Source organism: Prionailurus viverrinus, chromosome B4 (genome assembly GCF_022837055.1).
Source record: "Prionailurus viverrinus isolate Anna chromosome B4, UM_Priviv_1.0, whole genome shotgun sequence".
NCBI lineage: Eukaryota > Metazoa > Chordata > Mammalia > Carnivora > Felidae > Prionailurus > Prionailurus viverrinus.
In genome coordinates, this window is record NC_062567.1 from 5,865,110 (window position 1) to 5,877,282 (window position 12,173).

Below are 12,173 nucleotides of genomic sequence, written 5' to 3' on the forward strand. Positions count from 1 at the left end.
TGTTTCCCTCCCCTTTTTTAAATGCATCTTGTAAGATGTTAAGATGGCGGAGAAGCATGGAGACCCTGAGCTTCTCTCGTCGGTGAAATGTAGGTAGATCAGCACCAAGCCGTTTTGAACACCTAGGAAATCGATCTAAGGATGAACCCAATTATCTGCATAACTGGAGCCACAGAACTCAGCAGGAATGTGGTGCAAAGAGGTGCACTGGGGGAGAGAAAAGCCACAGAGGGTAGAAAGCCTCTTTTGCAGAGAGAGGACAGAAAAAGGGGGGTGGGGAGTACAGCACATTGAGTGAGCACAGGAAAAGCACTTCCCCTGAAAGTAGCTGGAGAGAAACAGAAAGTGAAAACACTCACAGGGGACTGAACAAGAAATCTGTTCCTCAAAAGCAATGATGGGGAGAAAGGAGAGTTTTTCAACACCATTAGAACTCTATAAACAGGGAAGCGCAGAGTCAGAAATTCTGGAGCTCAGTGCCTGACAGTGTTGTGGCAACGAAGTAGGGCAAATCCCCAGGAGCAGGCAGCAGGGTCTGAGGGATCCGTGTGCCACACAGAGAGAAGTGGTTCCCCTGTTTGGAGTGCACTTGGGAGAGGCCATATGGCCTCTCCACAGGCAAAGGTCCCAGTGGACCCCAGAGAGCAGCCACATTTGCTAGTATTGGAAAAAAGGCGCCAGAGTGCAGTGAAACCTGGCGCTGGCTGTGTGTAGTGGTTTGACATAATCTCTGAACCTACGCTGCTGTGTGAATGCATGAATGTTTTCTGGGACAAGCTAGCACCCACTCAGAGACCCTCTCTCAGAGAAACAGAGTGGGTCCAAGCCACAGAGGTCTCTGAAGTGCGGGGCTTTGAAACACAAACCCACCTGAGATAAAACTCTGAAAGGAGGTGCCGCCTGACAGGCTGATGGCTTGGACACAGGGTAGAGGTGGGGAATGGACAGAGGCCTGAGACAAAGGGTGGGTTCTTGACTGCGGGTCTGTGAGACTGTGAAGTTCCTGTGCCAGACACTAAGGAGCTGGGTGAGGCCATTTCCGCCTCTCTCGTGCATGTGCATGCATGCGCACAAGCTCATCCCCTAGATGATCAACACAAGTCACTCCATCTGCTTAGTGTACAGACTATAGAAGGCTTCATAGTTTCAGTTCTAGGGAAAACTGGACATAACTTCATTTGGGTTTCATTCTGTTTGCTGGTTCATATATTGGCTCATTTTCTTTGCTTCTGTTTTTGCTTAAATTGTTTTCTTTTTTTTCTTTTAAATTTTCTTTCTTGCTTTTCTTCCTCATTCTTGGATACTGAAGGAGAAAAAAATATTTTTATTTTCATATATTTTACTTTCTTATTTTTTAATTTTTAATTTTATTTCATTTTATTTCATTTTATTCTATTTTATTATATGAATTTTTTTTAATTTTTAAGTATTTTTTCTTACTTCATTTTATCTTTTTCTTTTCTGTGTTCTGTCTAGCTTCCTTCAACAAGCAGACCAAAAATGCACCAAGGATCTAGCTTCCTTTATTTGATTTTGTGTTTTCTTTTTAATTTTTTAATTTTAATTTTTTATTTTATTATTATTTTTTCTTCCTACAAAATGACAAAATGAAGGAATTTAACCCCCAAAAAAGGAACAGGAAGAAATCACAGCCAGGGGCTTAATCAACACAGATACAATCAAGATGTCTGAACTAGAATTTAGAACCACAATAATAAGAATGCTAGTCGGGGTAGAAAAAAAGCATAGGATCCCTTTCTATGGAGATAAAAGAAAATCTAGTCAGGACAAAATTAAAAATGCTATAACCAAGATGAAATCTCAAATGTATGCCACGACCCCAAGGATGAATGAAGCAGACCAGTGAATCAGCGATTTAGAAAACAAACTTACGGAGAATGGAGCTGTAAAAAAGAGGGAAACATTAAAGAGGTTAGAGTGGTAGAGAGACAAAGCATAAGAGACTCTTAAAAACTGAGAACAAACTGAGGGTTGATGGGGGGTGGGAGGGAGCGGGGGAAGATGGGTATTGAGGAGGGCACCTTTTGGGATGAGCACTGGGTGTTGTATGGAAACCAATTTGACAATAAACTTCATATATTGAAAAAAAAAGAGGGAAACAAAAGCAAAAGATCATGATGTGAGACTTAGAGTACTCAGTGACTTATTAAAAAGAACATCTGAATCATAGAAGTCCCAGAAGATGAAGAGAGAGAGAAAAAAGGGCAGAAGGTTAGTGTGAGCAAATTATAGTGGAAAACTTTCCTATCCAGTGGAAGGACACAGACATGAAAATCCAAGAGCACAGAGAACTCCATTTAGATTCAACAAACACTGACCATGAACAAGGCATATCATAGTCAAATTCAGAAAATACACAGATAAGGCAAGAATATTGAAAGCAGCAAGGGAAATAAAAAAGTCCTTAACCTTGAAAAGACAGATCAGGTTCACAGCAGACCTATCCACAGAAACTTGGCAGGCCAGAAAGGAATGTCAGGATACAAATAAATGTACTGAATCAGAAAAATATGCAGCCAAGAATTCATTATCCAGCAAGGCAGTTATTCAAAATAGAAAAAGAGATGAAGAGTTTTCCAGACACACAAAAACTATAGGAGTTTGGGAACACTAAGCAAGCCCTGCAAGAAATTTTAAATGGGGACATTTGATCAGTAAAAAGACAAAGCAAAACAAAAAAGAACAAAAACAACAAAGACTAGAAAGGACCAGAGAACATCACCGGAAACACCAATTCAACAGACAACACAATGGCACTAAAATCATATATTTCAGTATTCACTCTAAATGTCAATGAACTGGATCCTAATAAAAAGATATATGGTATCAGAATGAATAAGAAAACAAGACTCATCTATATGCTGCTTACAAGAGACTCATATTAGACCTCAAAACACCTGCAAATTGTAAGTAAGTGGATGGAGAAACATCTATCATGCTAATGGTCATCAAAAGAAAGGGGGAGTAGCCATATTTATGTCAGACAAACTAGATTTTAAAATAAAGACTGTAACAAGAGATGAAGAAGGGTGTTATATCATAATTAAGGGGTCTATCTGCCAAGATCTAACAATTGCAAATATTAATGCCCCAATATGAAAGAACCCAAATATAGAAATCAATTAATCATAAACGTAAAGAAACTCATTTCTAATATCATGATAGTAGGAGACTTCAACACCCCACTTACAGCAACAGACAGATCATCTAAGCCGAAAATCAATAAGGTAGCAATGGCTTTGAATGACACACTGGACCAGATGGACTTAACAGATATATTCAGAATGTTTCATCCCAAAGCAACAGAATACACATTCTTCTCAAGTGCACATGGGACATTCTCCAGAATAGATCACATAATGGGACACAAATCAGCCCTCAACAGGGACAAAAAGATCGAGATCGTGCCTTGCATATTTTAAGACCACAACACTATTAAACTCAAAATCAACCACAAGAAAAAGTTTGGAAAGATCATGAATGCTTGGATATTAAAGAACATCCTATTAAAGAATGAATGAGTCAACCAAGAAATTAAAGAGAAAATTTAAAAGTACATGGAAAACAGTGAAAATGAAAACACAACATCCCCAAACCTCTGGGATGAAGCAAGGGCTGTCATAAGAGGGAAATTATAGCAATCCAAGCCTTCCTAAAGGAAGAAAGGTCTCAAATACACAATCTAAGAGTACACCTAAAAGAGCTGGAAAAAGAACAGCAAACAAAGTCCAAAAACAGAAGAGGGAAATAATAAAGATTGGAGCAAAAATCAATGATATCTAAAAAGAAACAGAAAACAAAATAAACAAACAAAAAAAAAAAATAGGAGCTGGATTTTTAAAGAATTAACAAACCTGATAAACCCCTAATCAGATTCATCAAAAAGAAAAAGGAAAGGACCCAAATAAAAAAAATCACGAATGAAAAAGGAGGTTACGAATTCCAACGCTGCAGGAATACAAACAATTATAAGAGAATATTATGAGCAACTATATGCCAACAAATTGGGCAGTGTGAAAGAAAGTGACACATTCCCAGAGATATATAAACAACCAAAATGAAACAAGAAGAAATAGAAAATTTGAGAAGACCCATTGCCAGTAAAGAAATTGAATAATCAAAAATCTCCCAAAAAACAAGAGACCAGGGCCAGATTGCTTTCCAGGGGAATTCTACAAATATTTAAAGAAGACTTAACATCTATTCTTTTGAAGATGTTCCAAAAAAAAAGAAAAAAAAAAGAAAAGAAAATAGAAAGAAAGAAAGAAAGAAAGAAAAGAAAGAAGAGAAAGAAATGGAAAGAAAACTTCCAGACTCATTCTACAAGGCCAACATTACATTGATTCCAAAACCAGACAAATCCCCACAAAAAGGAGAGTTACAGACCAATTTCCCTAAAGAACATGTATGCAAAAATTCTCAACAAGATACTAGCAAACCAAATACAACATTTAAATAATTATTCACCACAATCAAGTGGGACTTATTCCTGGGATATAGGGCTGGTTCAAAATCCACAAATCAATGAATGTGATACATCACATAATAAAAGAAAGGATAAGAGCCACATGACCCTCTCAATAGGTGCTGAAAAAGCATTTGGCAAAATACAGCATCCTTTCTTTATAAAAACCCTAAAGAAAGTTGGGATAAAAAGATCATACCTCAAGATCATAAAGGCCATATATGAAAGACCCACTGCTAATAGCATCCTCAATGGGGAAAAACAGAGTTTTCCCCCTAAGGTCAGGAACATGACAAGGATGTCCACTCTCACCACTGTTATTCAACATAGTGTTGGAAGTCCTAGTCTCAGAAATAAGACAACACAAAGAAACAAAAGCCATGCAAAGTGGCAAGGAGGACGTCAAACGTACACTCTTCACAGATGACATGATACTTTATGTGGAAAACCCAAAAGACTCCACCAAAAAGCTGCTGCAACTGATCTGTGAATTCAGGAAAGTTGCAGAATATAAAATCAATATACAGAAATCAGTTGCATTTCTATACATCAATAATTAAGCAGCAGAAAGAGAAATCAAGGAATTGATCCCATTTATAACTGCACCGAAAAACATAAAATACCTGGAATAAACCTAACGAAGAGGTGAAAAATCTATACACTGAAAACTATACAAAGTTTATGAAAGTAATTGAAGACAGCACACACACACATACAAATGGAAAAACATTCCATGTTCATGGATTGGAAGAACAAATGTTGTTAAAATGTTGATACTACCCAAAGCAATCTACATATTCAATGCATCCCCAATCAAAATTGCACCAGCATTCTTCTCAAAGCTAGAACAAACAATCCTAACATTTGTATGGAACCAGAAAAGACCCTGGATAGTCAAAGCAATTCTGAAAAAGAAAACCAAAGCTGTAAGCATCATAATTCTGGACATTCAAGCTGTATTACGAATCTGTAATCATCAAGACAGTATGGTAGTAGCGCAAGAACAGACACATAGAACAATGGAACACAACAGACAACCCAGAGATGGACCCACAAAAATGTATGGCCAACTAATCTTTGACAATGCAGTAAAGGATATCCAATGGAAAAAACACCATCTCTTCAGCAAATGGTGGTAGGAAAACTGGACAACATTCAGAAGAATGAATGGTGACCACCTTCTTACATCATACACAAAATAAACTCAAAATGGATGAAAGACCTAAATGTAAGGCAGAAAGCCATCAAAATCCTAGAGGAGAAAACAGGCAACAACCTCTCCGACCTCAGCCACAGCAACTTCTTACTTGACATGTCTCTGGAGGCAAGGTAAACAAAAGCAAAATTTAACTATTAGGACCTCATCAATATTAAAAGCTTCTGCACAGTGAAAGAAACAATCAGCAAAACTAAAAGGCAACTGGTGGAATGGGAAAAGAAATTTGCAAATGACATATCGGATAAAGGGTTAGTATCCAAAATCTATAAAGAACTTTTCTTTTTTTTTTTTTAATTTTTTTTTCAACATTTATTTATTTTGGGGACAGAGAGAGACAGAGCATGAACGGGGGAGGGGCAGAGAGAGAGGGAGACACAGAATCCGAAACAGGCTCCAGGCTCTGAGCCATCAGCCCAGAGCCTGATGCGGGGCTCGAACTCAGGGACCGCGAGATCATGACCTGGCTGAAGTCGGATGCTTAACCGACTGCGCCACCCAGGCGCCCCTATAAAGAACTTTTCAAACTCAACACCCAAAAAACAAATAATCCAGTGAAGAATGGGAAAAAGACATGAATAGACACTTCTCCAAAGACATCTAGATGGCCAACCGACACATGAAAAAATGCTCAACATCACTCACCATCAGGGAAATCCAAATCAAAACCACAATGAGATACCACCTCACACCTGTCAGAATGGCTCACATTAACAAGTCAGACAACAACAGATGTTGGCAAGGATGTGGAGAAAGAGGAGCCCTTTTGCACTGCTGATAGGAATGCAAACTGGTGCAGCCACTCTGAAAAAAATATGGACGTTCTTCAAAAAATTAAGTATAGAACTGCACTATGACCCAGCAATTGCACTAATAGATATCTATCCAAAGGATATAGGAGTGCTGATTTGAAGGGGCATATGTACCCCAATGTTTACAATGTCCATTGACAATAGACAAAGTATGGATATACCTCAAATGTCCATTGACTGATGAATGGATAAAAAAGATGTAGTGTATATATACCATGGAATATTACTCAGCATTCAAAAAGAATGAGATCTTTCCATTTGCAACAACAATGGATGGAAGTAGAGTGTATTATGCTAACTGAAATACGTCAGTCAGGTAAAGACAAATATATGATTTCTCTCACGTAGAAGATACAAAACAGATGAACATAAGGGAAGTGAAGCAAAAGTAATATAAAAACAGAGAGGGAAACAAACATAAGAGTCTCTTAAATACAGAGAACTAACTTAATACAGAGGGTTGCTGGAGGGGTGTTGTGTGGGGGGATGGGCTAAATGGGTGATGGGCAATAGGGAGGGTACTTATTGGGATGAGCAGTGGGTGTTATATCTAAGTGATGAATCACTAAATTCTATTCCTGAAATTATTATTACACTACATGTTAACTAACTTGGATTTATTTTTTAAGAGCAATAGATACATAAACATTTTTAAAAAGTCCGTATTCTAGTTCAGTTCTGTTCAGTAGAAACAAAATGTGGACTATATATGTAATTTTAAATGTTCTATTAGTCATATTTAACAAAAAGAGAAAAATATATATAAATGCATCTTCTTACCATTATGCTTAGCACACTGTATTGCAGGGGTTCAATCGCACACTTGCTACTTACATATGTTTTTGCCTAGCTTACCACTGCGAGCTCTTTAAGGGAAGGGTAGCTCCATTCATTTGTGTACCTCTAGAGCCTGGCACAGGACCAAACGCATAACTCAATCTCAATAATTATTTAAAGAAGGAAGAAAGAGAAGGATTTCAAGGAAGAGAGTGGGAAAATGAAAGAAGTGAGGGAAGGAAGGCATGAAAAAAGGATGGGTATTACTTGTTTGTTTTTCGTGACAAGGTTTGTTTGAAATTCAAAATATTATAATAGCTCAGCACTGGAATTAGACCACAAAATTTAGTTCACATAATTTAAAACTTGGTTCACAAAATGCTTTTTAATAGTATTATTTATATATGATGTTGCGGTTATGTTTACATCATTAGCCATGTGAGAAAACAGGTCTTGAAAATTTGATTTATAAAAGCATTAAATACAACTTTGACCCTTAGGCAAATATGTTCTGAGCATGAAATGTCTGATTAACAGAAGGATATTTTGGAATGCACTTTGTTTATAATTTGCATTCAGTAAACATAAAAGTGGCTCCTCATAGAAAAAAGAAGATATTTGGGGCACTTGGGTGGCTAAGTGGGTTAGGCATCCGACTTCGGCTCAGGTCATGATCTCACGGTTCGTGAGTACAAGTCCCACACTAGGCTCTCTACTGTCAGCACAGAGCCCACTTTGGATCCTCTGTCTCCCTCTCTCTCTCTCTCTGCCCCTCATTTGCTCTATCTCTCTGTCAAAAATAAATAAATATTAAAAAGAGAGAAACTATTCAATTACATGTGAGGAACAGGACTGAGATTCATCACTGGTTTTAAACTTAAGATTGATAAAATGCTGTAAGGAGCCTTGAGAGAAATGATTAGGGTAGTATATACAAAGATGTTTCATTTTCACTAGGGAACATATTTCCTATTTATTGCAACATGTAATCATGTGCTTTCTTGTTAACGTTTGGAAATAAACTTTGCCAACATGACAGAGTGATAAACCAATCACTTGGAGTTATCCTCTAAGGCTTTGTGGGTTTACAAGATAGAATATACTTCTCAAATCCAGAGAAGGTAAAAACATAACAAAATATTTGAGTTGTTTGGATCACATTTCTTTTCCCTTCATGCTAGTGATATTGGGGCCTTGATAGTTTTCTTTAAAATATATATAATATGGAATTAAATATAATATCTAATATGGAATTAATGTTCATGTTTATTACCAGTATCTGAGCCTGAGTAGCTATGTCGCTTTGGATAGCTTAAGATAGATAATTTAGCTTAAGATAGATAATTATCTATCTTAAGATAGATAATTTAGCATGTAAAACAGAGGATTTTAAAAAATTAATATTACGTATCTCACAATGTGAGACAGTGCTTGAATCTTTCCCAGCTAGTTCCAACATTAATTCTGGGTAAAGATGATATAAAAATGAGAAAAAACCACTTCTCTCATGTGACAGGTGACAGTGCCCCAGTTTTTGCTGTCTGCCATCACAGCTGCTTCCAAGAAATTGAGAACCTAGCTATTTACAACAATCTTCACATGCACATAAGAGAAACATATCATGGGAGGAATCCTCAAATGTTTCTCCCGTGAAAGTTCCACATATAGTAACTATGGTCTTTGGCCCACGTTCATTATGTAAAGAGCAGGGAGCATAAATATCCTATATATGCATACCAATGTTAGGAAAAAATAAAAGTAAGACAATCTTAAGACAATGGGTAGCAAGTACTGTGGTGTATCACTCAGGATTCCAGGTGATTCCCAGAGGACAGTTCTTGACGTTTCTTTGTCCAATGATGATGGTAAAGGGAGCAGTTCAGTGGCCATGGCCTGAAAATGCCTGGGTGGTCAGAGCTTATGTCCCCAGGCAAGTCACAAAGCCCAGCAGAGGCAGGAACAACAGGGGAAGAAATTTTGGATGGTAGAGTGAGGGAAAAGATCACAAACATCAGGGTGTAAGCTCCAAGAGGTGAGGGGTATAGTTCACCCAACTCATCTTCTACTTCTTTATACAGCCTAGGAGGGCAGAACCACCACAGTCCTGGGGCAGCTGTTCTCAGACTGAGCCAATATACAAAGCAAGTAGAGTCAACTGGTACAAGAGGTAAATAGTATCAGATGCTGGGATGAGCCTCCAAGAGACCACTCATCTTTGGGACTGAGAAACTCCTTTCACCAGCTATGGAGACCAATGACTGCTGACCTCCCTCAGTCTGGTTCCTAGCTAAAAATTTTCTTCAACTGAAGGAAGCTGCCTCAGCCAGGCCCTGCTCCTTCTCTGAAAGCAACCCACATGCAAGGGATGGCTGCCACCTATGGAGGTCCACAGTCTGTGTCCACTCAACTCCATTGAGAAGGCATCTCGAAAGGCATACATCAGCTCAAGGGTCAGTGGTGGGATTGTCTGAGAGCACGGTGGTGACTCCATCATAGTTCTACCTCTCTGTCCGCCCACCCTAATTTCTTCATTCTCCAACAAGCCACGTGTACTTCAACTCAGAGTCTGTTTCATGGGAAACCTGACCTATGAAGGGAAATGGTGGTTACTAACTGGCACCTGCATAATGGCAGATGAAACACTGTACATAGTCTTTTTTTTTTTAATAGTTCAAGAGGCTTTGTTGAGTACAGTGCAAGCTATAGCAGGAAGAAGAAACAATCATTTAAAAACACCAGAGACCCTTACATACCAAAGGTTAAGAAAGAAATCAAGATTCCTGTTGAGCTGAGCTGTGCCTGGGATGAAGAATAGGACCATTCACTTCGATCCTTGGGTGCTTGGTATTTCCACTGGATGTAGTCAAAGATGCCTCACTATCTACTGATAGAGGCTCTCCAGCAGCTCCAGTGACTCCCCAGAGACAGACTGTGTATTCATTGATTGAAGAGCCCTTCTCTAGGGCATGAGTTCTCCTATTCTTATTGAAAATATCACTCCCAGTGAAACAGAGAACACCACAGTAATATTGATCTTTGGGTATCAACTTTGTATCAATTCTCCTGTATCGATACTCCTTTTCATCATTTTTACTGGGAAGCTAGAAAACACTCATGAACTTTGTTTTACCTTTTGACAAAGTACTTGTAATAAAATGGACCTTCTATAACTGCTCCATAACACAATGTAACAGCTTTGGCTGTTTGGTTGATTCAGAGGTAAAGTTGGATGGGTCAGAAGGACATCCATATCATCAATGAACTCTTCACCTCTTCTGAAACTGCCACATACTCTTATGACGTATTCAGGATCCACTTTTTTTTTCTTGAGAGAGTGCAAGCAGGTAAAGGATAGACACACACACGCACACACACACACACACACACACACACACAGAGAGAGAGAGAGAGAGAGAGAGAGAGAGAGAGAGAGAGAGAGAGAGAAACAGAGACAGAGACAGAGAATCCCAAGCAGGTTCTGCACTGTCAGCGCACTCACAAGCCATGAGATCATGACCTGAGCCAAAATCAAGACTCAGATGCTTAACCAAATGAGCCACCCAGGCACCCCTCAGAATCCACTTCTTAAACTTCAAATAGTACAAGGTCTTGCTTTTCTAACATCTCTTCAGGATAAATTCTTTTCTCAAACTCCTCAAAATATTTCAGGCCAATTCACCGGTCATGGTTCAACTAATTTTCATTTTTTTCTGAGACCTTCTAATGTTTAAATTCTTTCATTTATAAACTTCCTTGCAGCAGATGGACCAATGCCACCAGCCCGAGTCAGTAAATTGATAGATGAACTCGTATCATCCAAAGCATCTTCTCCAGCTTTTACAATTTTTCAGTCACTAAAACGTATCAATCTTGTCAGCAATTTTTGTTACTACTTCAGGCAATTTCTTAGCTTCTGCTCCACTCTTTACTTTGTTCGGATATTTGCTATCACAGATGCTACTTTTCGGTAAGCATTGTACTTATGGATGGCCTGGTTCACCTTCTTCTCAAAGTCTGCAAATTCTGTGAGCATGTTGGTGACTCCCCCACTAAGCATCTCCTGTGGTGCCTTTCATTTGCTCATGGTGGCTTGCCCCAAGGACCACTGAGTGCTCAGAGCCAGGGACTGGTCCCCTCCACCAGGCTTGAAGGACGTGCGGAGTTGGGGCAGGACCAATCCAGCTCTGGAAAAGCCAGGGTAACCTACTGAACAATGGCTGCCTCTAAACACTGTGCATATCCTTGTTATTGATCAAAATAGACAAGTATTAATGATAACACCACTGAATACCAATTTCTGCTTTTTATAAGGTCCAATTTTCTCTTTAAAAAAATGTTTTATTTATTTTTGAGAGAGAGAGCACAAGTGGGCGAGGTGCAGAGAGAGAGGGGGACAGAGGATCTGAAGTGGGCTTTGCACTGACAGCAGCAAGCCCATGTGGGGTGTGAACTCATGAATTGCAAGATCATGACCTGAGTCAAAGTCAGCCACTCAACCAACTGAGCCACCCAAGTGCCCCCAACTTTCTCCTTTTGCAGAAGAGACAATTAAGGCCTAGAAACAAAAATAATAATTTTTTCACCTCACCCAGTAAATTAGAGAACTAGAACTTTTTTTTTTCCACTTGAAAACTTCTCTCAATACTGTTTTCTTGAATAGAGGTTCTCAAATCTAACTTTGCATCAGAATCACAGACCAGGGTTTTTGTTTGTTTGTTTTATTTGTGTGAGAGAGAGAGTGAGTGCATGTAAGCACAAAAGAGGGGAAGACAGAGAGAGAAAGAATCTTAAGCAGGTTCCCCACTCAGCGCAGAGCCTGATTTGGGGCTCCATTCCATGACCCTGGGATCACGACCTGAACCAAAATCGAGTTGGGCACACA

At 38.9% G+C, this 12,173-nt stretch overlaps 1 pseudogene; it reads right to left on the reverse strand.

Annotated features, from left to right (window-relative positions):
* Window positions 1-10,036: 10,036 nt before the first annotated feature.
* Window positions 10,037-11,375, reverse strand: LOC125169859 (DNA polymerase beta-like; annotated as a pseudogene).
* Window positions 11,376-12,173: the final 798 nt, after the last annotated feature.